This window comes from Cyanistes caeruleus, chromosome 2, assembly GCF_971803275.1.
Source record: "Cyanistes caeruleus chromosome 2, bCyaCae1.hap1.1, whole genome shotgun sequence".
NCBI lineage: Eukaryota > Metazoa > Chordata > Aves > Passeriformes > Paridae > Cyanistes > Cyanistes caeruleus.
The window spans coordinates 91,767,873-91,785,699 of NC_141702.1; the positions used below are offsets into that span (position 1 = coordinate 91,767,873).

Consider the following 17,827-nt stretch of genomic DNA (forward strand, 5'->3'; position numbering starts at 1 on the left):
TTGGGCTCTCCATGCACATGTGGGATGCACACAGGTGAACTCCGCTCAAGTCCTCCAATATTTCCATGACTTTAACTCACAGAGACAACAATAACACCTGGCACCTATCCAGACCCGAGAATTCAGCTCTCCTCCATTCGTAAAAGAGGAGAAAGAAGAAAAATGGCATGTGCCTGTAACCGTACATGATTGTCTGTGTCCTCTGGCCAGGTGACACTGTCTTGTGCTGTGCAGTGCCTGGAATTTAGCCTTTGAAAGCCCAGGTCATCTATGGACCAACTGGCTCCAGGTAGGGAGGAATGCTGGAAGAGCCAACATAAAATCTACTAACCTACTCATGCACATACATGTGCCATCATGCTTCTTGGGGAAAAGGAGTGGCTTCATTTCCACAAAGTGTTGCTAGTCCTCACCTGCATGCTCAGCCTCTGGAAAACTGTTCCTGCAACTGGACACCTTCAAACCTGAGAAAGACCAGTGCCTTCTCTGCAGCTGCCTCCCCAGGGTGTCTTCCACAGCTGCAGTTGGGGAAAGTGGTAGATGGATGCATACCCAGGCTAGGTCTTTGTCCCCCTCTAGTGCCTCAACTGCAATTCTGAGTCCTACTCCCTCTGAGCAAGATGGTGATTTTTCTAGGCTGGGATATTTCTTTTCTGAAGGCCAGTAGGACATCTAAGCGCCACCAGCAGGTAATATATTTATACACACTGAGACATTATCCATTGCAAGTGTAAACAGTAATTTAGGGGCCTGACTTTCTGTTCTAATAGGCCACGTGTGCCTGCTTTCCTCCTATAGAAGATGGCAATCACAGGCTTCATACGACAGCACATGCCTAATCCTCCCAAGGAGATCCATCTAGGACCACTGTTACCAGTGCAAAAGCACATGCTCCCGGTCTCTTGTAACCAAACACTTGCTGAGTCACAGCCCAGTCACCCATACGCTTAGCAAGTTGTGTCAGCCATCTGTCACCAGCACATCCTCCTCACTGTCCTGTGACTCCATGGGGAAAACAACAGGAGGCAGATTACGTTTGATTAAGGAGCCAGGCTGTTGTGCTTTTTGGCTCTGAGTAACCCCTGGATTGCCTTCTAACCAGTGGTAAGGGCTTTGCCTCCTCTTAATTTAGCCCTTTGTCAGGGAAGAAAGTGACATTCAGGTTTAAATAGTGGGGGCTTTGCCTGACTAATAGTGACTCCAAACAAAACTGACTCAGATGAGACATGGATGTCATTGTACAAAATGTCCCTCCTACAGACAGATCATCTATATGGGTCTCCACACTGGTGTTCTCCTCCAACTAGTGCTGAAAAAACAGCACTGAAATATAGGGTGCCCTGTTTCCTAAGGCCTTGTCCCACCCACTATGTCAGCTAGGAGGCTGCAAGAGCAGCCTTACCATGTCTCTTGTCACTTCTAATGAAGTGTTTCCCTTCATTCAGCCACGGGCTAGAGGTGCAGCCCTGCAGGACACAGCCCAAAAAGACAGGATTGCTTCTTGGTTTGTGCCTGCATTACCCACCAGACAAGGCACTGCCCAGGTGCAGGAGCCAGACTGGGGGTGTGTAAGCAGCTCAGAATAGGGATTCACAGGGGATTTCAGAAAGCCAAGCCCCTATGCTGCTTACCACAAGCCCTCCAGGCAAAGCTCCCCAGCCTCCTCTCTGTGCCTGAAAGTCTCATGCTGGAAAGTCTCATGCCCATCAGCTCCATGAGGGACAAACCACACCCACACTAGCAATCTGACCATCCTACTTTTTCCTAAGGCAATGAAAGAGTAGAGTAGATGTGGCCTTTTTGTTGTGGAGGGGAAAAAAGTGAACTCAATGCCAGGCACAGATCCCAGGCTGCATAGTTCAAATCATGCTCAGAGCACATAATTCCCATTTGTGTTTTTGTGCATGCAGAGCAACGGCGGGGGCTGGTGGGAGTGTGTGTGTGTGAATATAAGAATGTAATTGTCATAATTTAATCCAAAACTACTTATTGGAAGAAAAAAAAAAAAAATCAGACTGACACAAAACAGCATGTTCAAGTTATAAACACCACATGAAAGAGCTGTATTATGTTCTGCTTGGTAACTGACATAAAGTGCTAACATTCTCAGCTGCCCACTACTGGGCAAAGGCCTTTCCAACTCTCCCCCTCACCCCCAAAACAACCTCCCCAAGCCAAACTGCAATTCAGATATCAATTTCTGAGGCCACAGAGAAATTCCACATAGAAAGTTCATTATGGGCAGATCAGGCTGGCTGGCAGGCACAGCAGTGTGGAGCACAGAGACGGCCATCTGGGATTCAGGGTTCTCCCAGCTGTGCATGCACATCTGCAAGGCCATGGGGAAGTTGACATGCACTGTGGGAGCTTCAGAGGGGCTTTTCTCCCCAGATTTCCCGTAACAGGACCATGTATTCCTGAAGCAACATGCCCTGCTGGCATCAAGGCTGCTCCTCCCCAACCAGCTCAACCAGCGGTCTCAGGCTCAAAGCAGTAGCAGCCATCAGCAATGGTCTCAGGGTTCCCAGCGCCCTTCCCTTCTCCTCCCAGGCCTTCAGCTGGAGTGACTCATTCCATGTAAAGGAAGCGCAGTCATTCAGGCTTAGATCCTCAGGGGTGCTTACCTACTTAACTCCGGATGGCACTGCACCCCTGAAAAAGCAACCAGGAACACTGGAGATCTGCTAATTCACTCAGTATTCCATAATTCACCAGGCAGAATTGCCCTTCTGGCATGTGGGGCCAGGAGATAATGTGAAAATGCTCTTCCAATCCTCACTGTCCTCTGCATTGCAGGTGGTTGGGGTCTTATCCTAACTAGAGGCTCCACAAACCCATCAACTGGAGAGCTGTCGCAAGAGGATATCACAAAATAAACGCCTTCTGCTTGAAGAATATGTTTTTTAGCTTGACGCTAACCTTTATTTTTCATGGGGCTGGGTGACATTATTAGCACCCATGCTTACTGCTGAAGTGAAGCATCTTTGTTGCAGCGTGGGTGGGAGATGGGTTATCGTCAATATGGAGCAGATCTAGAAAATTACTTCTGTTATTTACTTCTTTTCTGTTCTTGTAGGACACGTGACAGAGTTTTACAAAGATCTGCTTAGCAGGAAGATCCAATTAAAATCTGAATTGTCCTTCGGCTGCACCTGGCACACTGCCATTTCAGCAGTCCACTGCCATACAAAAAAGTGGAAGAACAGTAAGTGAAACGTGCTCCTTGTGCCGTGACACTTCGGGATAGCGTGGCTGGTGCTGCCCTCTGCCCTTAGGACTGCCAGACTCGGCAATGCCAGTCACTCGGCAATGCCAGTCGTCTCCCAGAATAAAAACGACCAGCACCGCCGGACGCCCCCCGCCCGAAAGGTGGAATTGAACCACTCTGTCGCTAGACAGCTACAGGTTTGAAGCCTGCACCCCAGACCACTGAGGGTCATCCGGGCGATTGGAAACATCTATATGGCGCCTTATATGAGTTACGCCATCTCTTTTACCCCTAGGTAATGGCGAGGGATGTTTGCCTCAGGTATGGGCAGTCCACTTTTTCCCAACGGGAATACGGCCGGTATGGCGTAGAGGGCGTGGGAATGGCGGGAGGGGGAGCCGAGGCGACCCCCGTCGCTATCCCAGAAGCCCTCGGGCGCTCATGCAAATTAAGGGGCGCTGATTGGCTGTCCCCGAGGGGGGGGCGGGGCGGGGCGGGGCGGGGCGGGGCGGGGCTGGGCTTCTCTCCGAGGCGTTCCGGGGCGGGCTCGGCACGGCGGGTGAGTCACGGCGCTTCCCAGAAGGAGCGGGCTTGCCCCGCGCCCTTCCCGGACCTCCAGGGACCCTTACAACAACATCGGACAGGGCAGCTTGTGCAACAACGGGGGCGGTCCGGGCCCCGAGGTGTGGTGCGAGGAGTTCGGTTCTTTTTTTTTTTTTTTTTTTTTTTTTCCTTCCAGTGGCTAATGCCAGATACTCTGGAGGATGTGAATCTCCCATGAGATATATCTCAGAACAATAATATCCTCTGGGAGGAAATTCCTCCCTGGCCCCCCAGCTGAGGATCAACTTATTGCCTTCAAGTATGAGGATTGAAAACACTTGTAATTTTATCCCAGCGAGTGTAACTATACAGGCTATTTTCATAAACCCTTGAAGAATTACTCACTTCCCTCGAGAGATTCCTCTGAAGCAGAGCCATTTCTGCAAATGCACGTGGTTTCCAATGATTTTTAATTAGATAATTCTTTTTGGTGTAAGCAACAAAAAACCCCGTAGGCCCATTCCCGCCTTGCTCGCCCTGGGGAAGCTTAGACTCAAAACTAGTACTCAGTGGAGCAGCATCACAGTAAAAATGGCACTGAACAGAACCACAGCCACAGCCTGAATTTGGGAGCAGTTTTGTAGATGTTAGCAAAAAAATGAAAAAGTATATGGTGGGGCAGTACCACTCCCACTCACGCAGGAATGCTGCTGGGCACAGCTTTGCCTTCAGTGCATGTCTCCAAGTCATGGCTTACCCTCTTGGAGCTGAATCAGCTCAGGTGTGCCCTGGCCCGCTGACTCCCCAGACAGACATGAGCATATTTCAGACTCACTGTTTGCAGTGAGTGACTTTAGCAACTTAAATGTGTTTTTTTTAAGAGCACCCCAACTCAGAAGCAGGGCTCTTATCAGGAGATGGTTTGAGAGCTGCTTCTGTGCCTGACAATGCAGGATAGGAATTTTTCTCTTTCCTTGGTTTGTAGGAGCCACATTCCTCAGTACATTCCTATCTCTTTACCTGATACTTATCCCGGTAGCAGGTGTCGTAATTTAACGAGTGTCTTTTGTACATAAAAATGTACGGGGTGAGGATCTGGGGGTGTGCATGGGACGAGGGTGGAGGGAAATTAGTTATGGGGAGGAAGAGCGGAAGTGATTAGCACAGGGGCCGAGGAAATCAGGTGTCCGCAGCTATCCCTCAGGCTTCCAGCCAAGCCCATCCTCATGTCTGCCGGAAGAGGCACGTCAGCTCAGAGATATGCTGCTATCAGCCCATCGGCATGTGCCCTTGCTGACCGATTCAGGCCGAACAAGAATGGCTGCCAGGGGTCGGAGCAGACATTCACAGCTTCTGTACTTCGTGTTCGAGGCTCGGCTTTGACACCACTTTCACTTTCTCTTTGTTTTCCTCTCTGGCATCAACCTTTTCTGGATCTCTTTCCCAGCAGCACTTCATGAGAAGGCTTTTTAGTGTGAGAATGCTGCTTTCATCTTCTCTCTCTTGCAGCCTCCAGCATTCTTAAGCAGGGATGTCTTTCTCTTATGTCTTATCATCAATCTCCCTGTACTTTCCAGAAAAAGACTATGCCAAACACTCAAGTCCAAATTAAAAATAATAGCCAGACAAAATAACTCCAACCGAGTAGCCAAAGGATCCATCAGAAATGCCAGCTCCTAAAACTTCCCTTATTCTGCAGTAAAGGGAGATGCAGAGATAATGAAGACAGCAGTTGCTAAAGATTAAGCAGTAGAGGAAGGTGCCTGAGAGGGTCAGCAGCAACATAGGAAATGATGCTGGACTTCAGGGGAAGCAGTAACAAAGCAGTTGTGAGAATTTTCTCCTTGACTGGATGTTGGTCTGTCTAGGTTCATGTCTGCTTCTGGAACAGAAGCTGTACTAGCCACTGACTTCCCTAGCAGGGGTAGAAAATAACATTTCGAGGACCACTGTGTATCTGGTTTTTAGAGGCCTTTGTCACCCCTGCCCAGAAGGGACTGTGGACGACTTATTGTGCCTGACAGAGGTGCCATTCTCATTCCATGAGGAATGGGGGAGCATCAGGGGTGTGTACCTGTAGGCAGTATTTGGTGCAGTTAATGCAGGTGCTGCTCACTGCGTCCATAAGGGCCCAGGCCCGACCAGGAACTGGTGAAATTAACTGGCTGCTGGCTGCAGGTAATGGCCATTTCATAACAACTTCTGATTAGATTTATATGCCTACAAGAAAGACCAGTTGGTAGCTCTTAGGATTTCTGAAAGCATAGAAGTGTAGAGACCTGTTGATTTGAGAGGCTTCTCAGCATCTGATTTACCTTAAAACATTTACTGGAAATACTGTAAGCATTCAGCTTCATATTTAGACCAAGTGTCTTTGAAAATCTGACTCTTTCCTATTAAAAGTATAGAATAAATTCTGTTTATCAGCTTAATGATGGAAGACCTTGCTCTCCTCAATAATGCTCCTAATTAAAGCATTTCTGAGTGTCTTTGGACCGACTCTCTACCTTATGCAGAGAACTACACTGTGCCAAATGGGTGCAGAGCACTGCCAATTTAGGTTTGATTCAATGCCCATTCAAGTTAATAGAAACCCTCCCACAGAAATCGATGGGATTTGGTTCAGGCCGTAAAGTCAATGGGAAATTCTGATTTTGCAGTACTTTATGCTCACATTGCACCAGTATAAGCAAATATTCAAGGTACAAAGCCTTGGAGAATTTGGAAGGGGCACTGTAAGGGACTTCTGGGGCTCATCATAGCCTAGGTTATTTAAGCAATTCACAATGCCTAGGACTGTCTGACAAAGAAGCTTTAAAACAAATCAGTCTGCTTTTCTAGTTCATTTTTATAGCACTCCTGCAACTTAGCAGTACACTTTTTTTTTTGTTTGTTTGTTTTTTTTCTGTCCTAGGCTGACAGAACATAAAAGCATTTACGATTCTTTGCTCTTACTACTTCTTTTAACCACCAGAACCTGATTTGTGTCAGAAAAGATAAGCTTAGCTCCCTACAGTATTAAAATAATAATTTGGTGCAAGGTGGGGGATGAAGAGGGCTGTTATTCTTAGCAGCAGAAATGAAATTTCAGCAGCTGATGACGTCAGTGCTAAAATGTCAGTGTGAAACAGGCTGGAACAAATTAAGACTGTGATGTCCTCACTGTGAGAGTCACGCTGCCCTCCAGAGGTACTGTTGTTGGATGCAGCAGATGCAGTTCAGGAGATGGGGGGGACAGAGGCTTATGGGAGCTTCTCAGAAATTTAAAAAAAAATCAACAACAAGCAACTCAGTATCAGAAAGGTCAAAGAAGATGCTATTTGAACGTTTCTGCCCACCTCAAAGCATGAGCTCACAGCAAGGGAAGGGCCACTTCTACATACCAGATTCTAGGAACTAGAACAGAAAAAGAAATAAAGAAAAGACAAAAGCCAAAATAAAATTTGCCATCTTCTACTCACTTAACAAACTGAGCTAACTCCATCTCTGATGACACTCCTGTGACTCAAACTGAAGAGAAATTTGGCCTGAGATGACTTTTGTCATGAAGTGCTGCTTAAAAGAGGGCAGTGTGTTTGGAGTAGTTGTGATCCTGAGGCATTTTATTACTTAACTGTGCTATTGCATTTGAAGAGTGCCTTCAGGTTATCAAAAAATGGTGAACTCAAGGTGCAGAGAGCATTAATCAAAATGGGGTAAAATTCCAAATGCATTCATGCTTCTCCTTAAAGAGCCCAATCTTGCACGTTTCTTGGCTAGTCTCAGATAGTGGTGTTAGACTCGATCCTGTGTTAGTGCAGGGCATGGATCATTGTTTAGAGATGGTATCTCAGGGGGCCTGATAAGTTGGGGTCTTGAGGCCTGCATCTTCTTGGTCCAGCATTTGAAGTGCTTTGTCTGCAGGGGTTGTTGAGCTGTGGGATGTCCTGCATTGGGGGCCTGATGGGGAGGGTTAGACCATCCTGGCTCCCTTCATGGAGACCTACAGTATTTTGTAGGAAATACAGAAAAAGTCAGTATTACCTGGATTAGTGTTTCTAGAAAACTAATACTAGTAACAAAACTGCTGTATGTTGTTTCACTCTTTTTTAGAACTTGTCTTGTAGCCACAGGCATGGATGTGGTTAGAGCAGAGATCCATCAAGACGTGTGCTTACCTATCAATTGTACCAGCTGTTTCTGGCATGCAGCAACTGACTGACCACAGTAAGGAAATGAGGATGTAATCAGTTAGCAAAGCTCTCCTTTCTCAGCAAGGACGATAAGGATTGTTGGCAAACCCACAGAGAATTACGGGAATAGAGGAACTGGTGTGCTGAAGTCACTTCCTATCACTTGGGAATCCCTGTGCTCAAGAGCATTGTGTTTGCATTCCTAGTATGGATCTCATTGGTTGTCTGCATTAGTTCAGACATACAAGTGCACTCACCCTGTCCCAGCACACAGAAGCCCACTTCTTTGGGGAGATTGCCAATACAGTCTTTTACATTCCTACTTTTGTGGAATGGATTCAGACTGGCTGTGAGGAGAGTGATTCTTTACACATCTTTACACCAGTAAAACATCTTGCTGAAGAGATTTTTTGCAAAAACAGGCCTGGTTTAATTAATTCTGGGAGAGGCATATCCCAAGAGAAACACTCTGTTGCCAGCACAAACTGTGCTGCCACTAGAGGAGTATCAGCAATCCCAGTCTTGTCAGTGTCGGGACTCTGCTTCATTGATTAAGTGTGGTATGGGTGGACAGCACAGGAGGTTCCCAGATGATGAGGTCAGCACTGAGGTGAGCCCCTGCTCTCTCATCTCAAAAGGAAGTGCTGGCCATTTCAGCTGCGCCTGTATCAGTAGAGAATTTATGGAAATTGAAGGTGAGCTCCGGAATGTATAGCTGGTTGGTGTTGCAGTCTGTAGATGAGAAAATTGTCTGCCGTGTTGTATGTGGTCAACACAGATCTTATGATGCCTCAGGAGTTTTTTGGTATCTTCTCTGAAGTCTTGACAGCCAACTCAGAGAGGGCTCCCACTGCAGCCCTAGCAGTGCTGGGCCTAGCACTGAGGTTAGGACAGGCAGATGCAAAGCCAAAAACGTGTTGTATTGCCACAATGTCAGAATTTCAGGTCTAAAATGTGTCTGGCAAAAGCAGGGGAAGCAAAAGGTTGAATGCTACCTGCACTGCATCCTGTTTAGCCCAGATTTGCTAGAGCTTTGGAGATATAGGAATTAAATGTCCGCAGAAGGAAAAAAAGATTTTTTTTTTTCCTAGATTTATTGGGTAGGATGTGTATGTGAAATTGAGCTTTACTACAAATCCCCTGTAGACAGAATGACTTTATTCTGTGTTTGTAAATATCTGTCTATATTTTTAAGACTTACCACTGTAAGAGACCCAAGATGATCTGTGATTTCTGCAATCTCATCAGATAGCAAGTGAGTGATTCCATGCGGTAGAGACATAGAGCCCCATGACTCACAGCCCTGAGTCACAGCATTGGGACACTTCAGCATTCAGAAATACTAGTAGTGACAGAAATCAGGATGATGAGCAAGCAGCTGTTACTCATTCTCAGCTGGACACTATAAGCATGCTTGTACCAGTCAGTGTGGCTCTGGCTCTTTGCTTCTTCCTGCAGACCTGCAGTCATCTGAATAGCATAGTGACATGGCTCACTTAACATTTGCCTCTGGGCAAGGGATGATCAAGTCTAGTCTCTGGCTCCCAAAGTGTCCTGCTTGACTGTATTAGACTCAGCACAGAGTTATGGCAATTTCCACTTTAGATTACTTCTTTCATCTCTGGAGATCAGCTCACGTTACAAACATGAACACATTGATCATCACACAAAATTAGAAAGTGTATCCCTATTTTCAGTAGGACGGGCTGAGGCACTGAGTAGGTAGGCAACTTGCTTTTAGTGACAAAGGAGATTTGTAGCAGAGCCAGGACAAAACCACAAGAGCCTTAAACTACATCACCTAATCTTTAACAAGTGAACCATATGCTCCATTGCATTCATCACTTCCTCATGAGGTGGCATTTTGGATGAGAACAAGTGCCCAGGAAGTCACCCTGTTTATTCTCTCCCGGCCTCTTAATGCCTGTGGAACTTTTTTTATTGAATTCTTTTCATGGCCATCAGCTTTGGTGTGGGAAATGATTCCAAGAGACAAAGACTTGGTTGTGTGTGTGCACGTGCATGTGTGGCTGGGAGAGGGGAAGAATAAAAAATCCATTTCCAGATGGTTTAAAGGATGCATAGCACTTTCCTATTGGCAAAAACAACCTCTTTCATTTTCAGGATGTGTAAGTCACAGAATTGTAGCTGGAAAAAAATGAGTAGAGAGGGAGGCAGTGGGGTAAAAATAAGAATGCTTAATGAAAAATAACATAGCCCATATTTGAAAATCAATTTTTATATAATTTGGGGGGGGGGCAGGAGGGGGCTGCAGGAAATGTGCTTGCTTAGGAGGATCTGTGTAAAGCAAGTCCAAATACGTATCTCATTTTCTTCTTAGCTTCTTTGCTTTGCATTCCCAACTGTAGCCTCACAGGAAATTCAGTCCCTGGCAAGCTTCAGCTCCAGACAGGAAACATTCTGAGGAATTTCTTCCATGCAGGTACTATATTTGCTTGGAGGGATAACATGGTGGGGATATTTACCATGGCTGGATTTAACTAGCAGGATATTATACATGTTGATGGAGTTGCTGGGAGTGATCTCTGTTTGCAGCCACCAGAATGCCATGTTTAAACAAATCGTGCTGCTCTGCTTGCCTGTGGGAAGATTTGCATTAGATCTGGGCCAGATTCTCCTTCCTCTGACAGCAGCATGGCCCAACTTACATCAAAGATATTTGCTGATGTCAAGGAATATCAGGATCAGACCTGTGCAGCAGAGGTTTTATCACACTACTAACTTGATCTTAAGCTATTTGCATGTATAGAAACTTGCAAGCAGGTATTTTGATAGTAGTAACTGGAGCGGCGGGAAGCTTGTGTGTGTGTAGAGGTGGAGAAAGATCTTTGCCCTTGCTTTTGCTCTCTGAGGAGATCAGACACTGAGAAGGGGGAATTCTGGCAGCACATGGCCTTTCAGATGAGTGGGGGGTGCTGAATGTGGCCAGCTGAGACACAAGCCTCCTGCACACCTTGGAATGCTTTCCCACTTTTCACTTCAAGTTCCATGCAGACCTCTGCATTGCTTATTAGTCCAGAGGAGTCTAAAAAACAAGTGTGATACATCTGGCAGCCACTCATCAGTGAACAGTGATGTGGTGGGTTGAACAGTTCTTGGTGCAGCCAAGAACAACATCCCTTTCTTATCAAAACACGAGCGCTTTCAAGTTTTTAATGCACTTATCAGGATACAATGCATGAAGAGAAGAGTGATCAGTCTGAATCACTGTCTCCCAAGAGAAACGTGAAGGTCTTAAGTACATGACTGGGAACAATCCTGTGCTGGCAAGGAAATGGACTGTATGACCCATCTCGGAGATCTATGATTCACTGCAAATACAGAGAATGAGCACAAAAATGTGTAGTAACATGTAGTAGTACCTTGCCTGCTATTACAGTGCAGCCTCCAGCCAGAGACAGCCCAAACACATTTACAGGTGTTCTCTGGGAACAGGCTTTTTCAGTGGGGAGCCATGAAAGACAGCAGGAATGTCTTCAAAGCTTTAAAGGTCTCTGTGCCACCATGCCAAGCTGTGGAAATGTAACTGCGTGTGCAGGGCTGAAGCACAGATTTTTTAAGAATGTTTTTTTGGTTTCTGAGGCAGGAAGCACAAATGCAGATCCTCCCTTTTAATGTTATGGGGAGATGAAAAGATTCAGACTCCCCTGCAGTGTTAGTGAAAATGCAGCTTTGGCCTTTAGTGCCCTTTGTTACATAAACACAAGTAGCGTAGACATATTAATCACCCTGCCATTGAGGGAGGAACAGAGCAGCAACCTCAAATGCCACCCACTCCCCATTCTCGCTCCCATTTGATGTTGCTATTTTAAGCCACACATTATTTCCTGCTGTGATTTTATTTTTTTTTCCGAGCTTCTAATTCTGGCTCTGAGGTAAGCTGTGACATACGTATCCCTCCTCTCCCCCTCCCCGCCTTCCTCCTCCCCCTGCACCCACGTCCTCTTTATTGCTGTCTTTCAGAAATTTTCTCTCTCGTAAGCAGCTGGGTCCCAGAGGTTAGTTATTGACTGCCCACAAAAAATATTAAGAGGATGATCTTCTTCCTGCTTTTGGATTTAATTGCAAACAATATTGAGGTCATGATTTATAGGGCAGATTGCATTAAGAGTGCTATTCCCCTGCTCCCTCCTTCTCAGGGAGTTTAGCATTGTTGTGAGGGTACCTGGCTGGGAAGAAAGGCTGGTGCTCAGCAGCTGATGATAGGCCATGGCCAGTGTAGCCATCTAATGAAGGGTCTACACCAGTGGCACATGCTTTGTGGCATAGAGGAGACAGGACAGAGCTCAACTACTTGACAAGGGTTTTCTCTCCTGAGCCTGCTTCTGTATAAAGGAAATCAGCAAATTTCTAACCCCTAAGTAGTTTCCCCTACCAGCAACTGCCTCATCTTGCCTGTATTAGAGCACAACTTCTTTCTGTCTGGATCTGCTGCATCCACGTGTCTTCTGTGGCTTTCAGCTGCCAACACCTCAGCCCCGAGGAAGGCTGTAACCACATCAGTCTAGGGCAGAGAAAGAGTGGAGCCTCCAGTCCCAGGAAGGGCCTGGTGCACTATACAGCAGTGGCTCTTCCCCTGTGTGCAAGAGTGGCTGAGCACAGATAAGAGCTCTGCCAAGGTAAATTTGAGCCCTAGGAGGAAATCTGAGGCTGCTTCTGTACTGCATTGAGGAACATTACAGGTTTATCCTCATCTATATCCACTCACCCCTTCCCTCCCTGCTAAGCAACCCATCCTGAAAATCTCCTCTGACTGGATATCTGCTGCTGCAGACGAATCCTACTACCATAAGCGCAGGCTGAGTGGCAGCAGGCTGCTGGCAAAACCCCAGGCCTTGCTTCTACTTCCAGGGAAACAGAGGTCTGGGCTGCCCTCAGCCAGTCCTGATGTACAGATTTCACACAAACAATCTCCCTCCTTTCCCTTCCTGTAAGTTGCTTTTGGAGCTGCTGCATGTGGGTCTTGTCTGCCTGGTCTGAGCAATAGCTGTGGGAAATCTCAGGCTAGGCATCTACATGTTGTTTGTCCTCCTCTTTTCCAGACAAGGATTCCAGTATGCCCCTCCTGAGGTTCCTGAAGAGCAGGAAAGGCAGAGAATAAGAGTGAGAAGCGCTTTGCCGAGTGGTTTAATGTTAGTCACAGCCACTGAAAGTCTTTGCTGTGCTCTCACCAGAATTGTTATTTTTATTTTTACAGTTGTGTTTCCATGTGGGACCACAGAAAAGGCTGGGGAGTCACATCCCTTCCCAAGAGAAGGCCACATGCTGGCTTTGCACACTTTGCCACTAGTTTGAAGCAGTGAGGAGCACTGGGCAGCTGTCCTATCACAGGACACAACACAGCCCTCTCATCTTTGCTGCAAAGAGCTTGCAACTGAATCGAGCAAGCTAATTTCCAGTGGATGGGAGGGAGGGAGGGAGGGAGGGAGGGAGGGAGGGAGGGAGGGAGGGAGGGAGGGAGGGAGGGAGGGAGGGAGGGAGGGAGGGAGGGAGGGAGGGAGGGAGGGAGGGAGGGTTGAAAATTGAAGTGATCACACCAGAATTAAATGACTGTTTTTCCACTATACTATGTCCCAATGGACAACTGTTTTAAAAGTTCTGGCAGAATAACATCTCCCACAACAGCACTGCTGGAGAGTTTCTCCCTCAAGAGGGGGTGAAAAAAGACCTCAAAGAGAACTTGAATAAAGCAGCTGATAGGCATCTGGTCTCCTGTATTGGATGAGGACAGCTCTCCAAGGATTGATGTCCACATGATAGCCAGTACAGCCATCCTTGCTGGCACAGACTTGCAGCATCTTGTTGGGAGTCTGTGTGGTGGAGAGAATAGCTGACTGGGCACAGGGGCTCACAGAAAGAGAAGAATTCAGTTTGTACTGGGTGTCGCCTCCTTGCCGGGACAATCTGCCAGAGGCCAGTGCTGGTATAGGCTCTGGTGGTCACTTGAACAATAGGAGTACTGGGAAAGAGCTTGTGGTTTACAGATAAAATGGCTGTGGGGTAGGGGCAGCTTAGGGGTGCTGGTGCAATAGGCCATATGTGTCATGGCATTCGAGATATGTGATAAATAACCCATTTTTGAGTTTGGTCAGGCTGAGAATTGCAACACCACCACTACAGAAATCAAAAAGCCCAAACAATCCTGAATACCCACAATTTGGCGCCTGGGAATGGCACAAGATGGCAGAGATTTCATGCCCTGTGGACTAGCTGTTACCATCCATACAACCTCAAAATCTTCCTTTCCTTGCAGAGTCGGTCTTTATGATGGCATGGTAACAGCCTGAGAGGCCCAGCTCACAGGAGATGCATCTGGCAGGAGTCCAGACTACCTGGAGAGCTGCCTTACTACTGCCATTGCTCCCTGTCCTTGCAGCTCAGACAGAACTATATGAAGAGCTTTCTTCTAGGTGAAGAAAGATGGCTCTGGAAGCCATTCCGTGCAAGCTCTGATGAGATCTGCTCCTCCCAGGACCATTCAGCTGGGCTTGCTCCTTTTTCTCATTCCACACATGGCTTAAAAGACTGTTTGTAAACACCAGTCTCTGACTCTGCTTCTGGGGCTCTGGGCAGAATGCCAGGGAGGGATCTAAGAGACAGCAGACAGTTTAAAGAGGCAGTGGCGTCCGATTGCTGGGGTAGAGAGGATACGCCTTACAGTTAATAGCCGTGGTGGCAGGAGTCACCTACAGTTCCAGCAGGTCTCAACACTATTTCATGGCTCCCCGAGGCTGAGCTTGGGTTTTACTGAAATGACTGCTTCACATGCCAAGGTAAATTCTGCATCTCTCAAGCCAGCTCTGCTAGAATCAGTGGGGAGTTAAGCTGTGGTGCCTCAAATGTACATACAAGATCAGGGCCCTGTGATGACAAACACCACGGTGGATGTGTGTTTGCATTTGACACAGCACTGGTTAAATATTTACTCTGTTCAACCTCTCCTTCCCTTAGATAGCTCCAGAGAGCTTGGCTACTCACATGGACTGGGGCACTCCCATCAAATTGGGCAGTCAAAGGTGGCACAGCACCTGCTCACTGAACATAGGACTGCTGACCTACAGTCCGAGATGCTGGCAGAGAGTCTGCCCAGGCCTCCCAGTCTCCCTTGGCTTTAGTCCTTTTGAACATTGATTAACAAGTGCTATTGTTTGGCATTGTGACATTGTAGAGCAGCAACAAACCTCTGCTGTTGAAGGGAGACTAGAGCTGGTGAGAGTTAGAGCTGTGCTCACCTCTTCCCATCATCTGCAGCACTTGGTGGCTAAGGGAGACAAGGAGAGGTCTTCACCCAAGCACAAGTCTGAACCTGTTTGTATGTTCTGTCCACACACTTTACCAGCAGGCATGTTTATGCACAGATTTAGATGGAGCTGTAAAGCTCCCGCAAAGGTGAGAGCCAGTTCTGGGCAGAGTGGGTAGCAGTAGGACACACAGATATTGAATACAAAACTACAGCTGGGAAGAAGCCAGTGGTCCAGACAGGCTGAGCATTGACTGTAGGGTTGTCTTGTCTATACCTGAGCTCATATCTCACTGCACAGATTAAACCTCTGTGCCCTACATCCTGAATGCCTAGAGCTAGGATGGTTCATTTTCCCCACCCAGGTACCTCTGCACTGGGCTCCCAAGGCTTCACACTGTGTATGACAGCTTGGTCATGTGTTACACCTGTGCAAGGCACTCCATTGTTTCTGTGGGAACAAAGAAGGAGGTCAGGCCTGGCTGGTGGGGCTGAGGGAGGAAGAGAAAAGCTAGCTCCTTTAAGGGAGAAAGCCAATAGGACTGCAGAGAAGGAGCTCTGGAAGCTCTGTTTTTCTCTCAGTGCCTCAGGGGCTGGTTACTAAATATGGTTACTGGGCTTAAATAATACAGCGTGGCAGAGCCCAGTGACTTTGAACATTGTCATATCCACATCATCCTCTCCTAGGTGGCAGAGATCTCGTTCTCTGCCACTGCTATCTGCACTGGAGCTTGAATGTGATGTGAAACATCATCTTGAATAATTATAACTAGCAGAGAAGAGCCAAAGCTGCAAAGCCCCATCTATTTCCAGTGTGCTCTCTCTATCTATGTAATTTCTAAGGTGCCAATCACCAAAGCATCCAAGCATTGTCTAATCTGGATCTGAATTCCCTTGATGCTCATGAAGGCTTGAATCTTAGCATTTTGTGTGAGCCCATCTCTAGCAAGCATAGGGACAGAGCTGAATACTGTAAGTGAAAAATCCTCCTATTGTTTCATGATTTACTGACCAAAATCCCATTTTGGTTGGGGGACTCAGGACATCATGGTCACCCCTGGTCCAGGAAGCACTAAATCCTCTCTGTTATTTTGGCAGAAGGCAGGGCAGGTTTACCAAGGGAGGGCAGGGAGCTATGGTGTATTGCTTACCTTCCAGGTTGCACAGTGTGGAAGTAGAGGCAGATCTGTACAGCCCACACAGTCTGTACACCAAGGCTGCATTCACCTTGGGGGCAAGAAGGCCCTCTGCCACCCCTTGCTGCAGATCCAACCCTCCCTGTACAGGGTTCAAGGGATAAGCACAAGATGGGAGCCAGTAACCTGCTTTGCAACATGTAGGAGAAGGGGAAAGAAAATGATGCACCCAGCTGCTCTCTCAGCTGACCTACTGCCCCACACTTCCTACAGACTTTATGAAATAAATTACAACCTGCCAGAAGACTACTCATGGCTAACACATGAGTGTTAACTGTGGCAAAGGGACTCACTACACCGAATATACTCACCTGGAGTGAAATGAGATTAAACCTTCATTAGTAGGGAAAGGTTATTTCTTCTTGGTAAGAACCTGTCAAGTTCAGACAATGCCAGAGCAGTGCAATTACCTTCCATCCACTGGGCTGCTCTTAGGAAAAGGACCTCTCAGTCTCTGCCTATAGTCTCTTTGATTTGACATGGCAGAGGATACTTAGCAGTTACTGGGAGAGAGTCTTTCCAAATCCCATTTGTAAGCATCACATTTCAGTCTTTACAAAAGTTTGGGTCCTCTCACCCTCACCCACTGATCAGTCCTATCCTCCTTACCCTGCATTTGCTGGAGTATTTTTAGTGACACTGAATAAATACATGTTAAATCTTTATCCATTAGTGACATTAATGAAATTAAAGAAATTAAAATGGCATTATCTGTAATGCCTGCAGCAAAGCTGCCTTCATCTAGGGCACTTGCACTAGAGGTGGTTGCCCAAGAGGCCAGGAACAACAGTACCAGCTTTGCTTTTCCTTCAATCCATCCATATTCTTTACACATCCTTTCTACCCTTCTTCCTCTAGAAATATTAATGGCACCTTCTGCTGCTGTTTACTCAAAACTATCCTCTATCCTCAAGTCTCCCAAACATTATGGGTAGGAGAAATCTCCAGGTGACAACATTTCATCCTCTCCAGTTACCTTAGACATCCTTTCCAGACATGGTATCTGAGATTTCTCAAGCTCCATTGTGAAAAGCAGGTGAATTTTTTTGCCCTTGCTAAGGCCACTGTCTAACAACTCCAAAACTGCTTCCGTAGCTAGGACTTGGCTGGCAGAAATCTAAGTATATCAGTAACTCAGTTTTCCACCCATAGCCACAACTGCCTTTGCCCACATTGAGAGGAATGACGGGTTTGTCTTTACAAACAAGCTGTGGGTCTGCTGATAAGATGCAGCTATCAGTGAGAGAAAACAGAAACAATGGGATAGATTCCACTGAAAGATCAAAGAGGCACTGAAAGAGTATCATGAATTCCACAAAAGTTAAGAATTAAGAAGGGATTATGCGTGGGGGGGGGAAAGGTATCCCAGGTATCAGGCGTTCCGGGAAGCCTGTACCTCTCAAGTACCTCAGCCTATGGGGAAAGAGAGAAGGGACAAGCGGCCGGG

At 46.9% G+C, this 17,827-nt stretch overlaps 1 long non-coding RNA gene and 1 other non-coding gene across 3 annotated transcripts; both read right to left on the minus strand.

Annotated features, from left to right (window-relative positions):
* Window positions 1-3,359: 3,359 nt before the first annotated feature.
* Window positions 3,360-3,446, minus strand: TRNASTOP-UCA (transfer RNA opal suppressor (anticodon UCA)). The gene has a single exon. It is a non-coding gene; the product is annotated as a tRNA-Sec (tRNA).
* Window positions 3,447-10,146: 6,700 nt separating this feature from the next.
* Window positions 10,147-15,049, minus strand: LOC147654990 (uncharacterized). Of its 2 annotated transcripts, XR_015281245.1 has the most exons (4): window positions 14,923-15,041; window positions 12,110-13,018; window positions 11,118-11,255; window positions 10,147-10,606 (listed from the first exon to the last, which is right to left on the minus strand). It is a non-coding gene; the product is annotated as an uncharacterized LOC147654990 (long non-coding RNA). The 2 variants fall into 2 exon arrangements; XR_015281242.1 differs by lacking the exons at window positions 10,147-10,606; window positions 11,118-11,255 and having other exon boundaries at window positions 11,765-13,018; window positions 14,923-15,049.
* Between the last annotated feature and the right edge of the window lie 2,778 nt (window positions 15,050-17,827).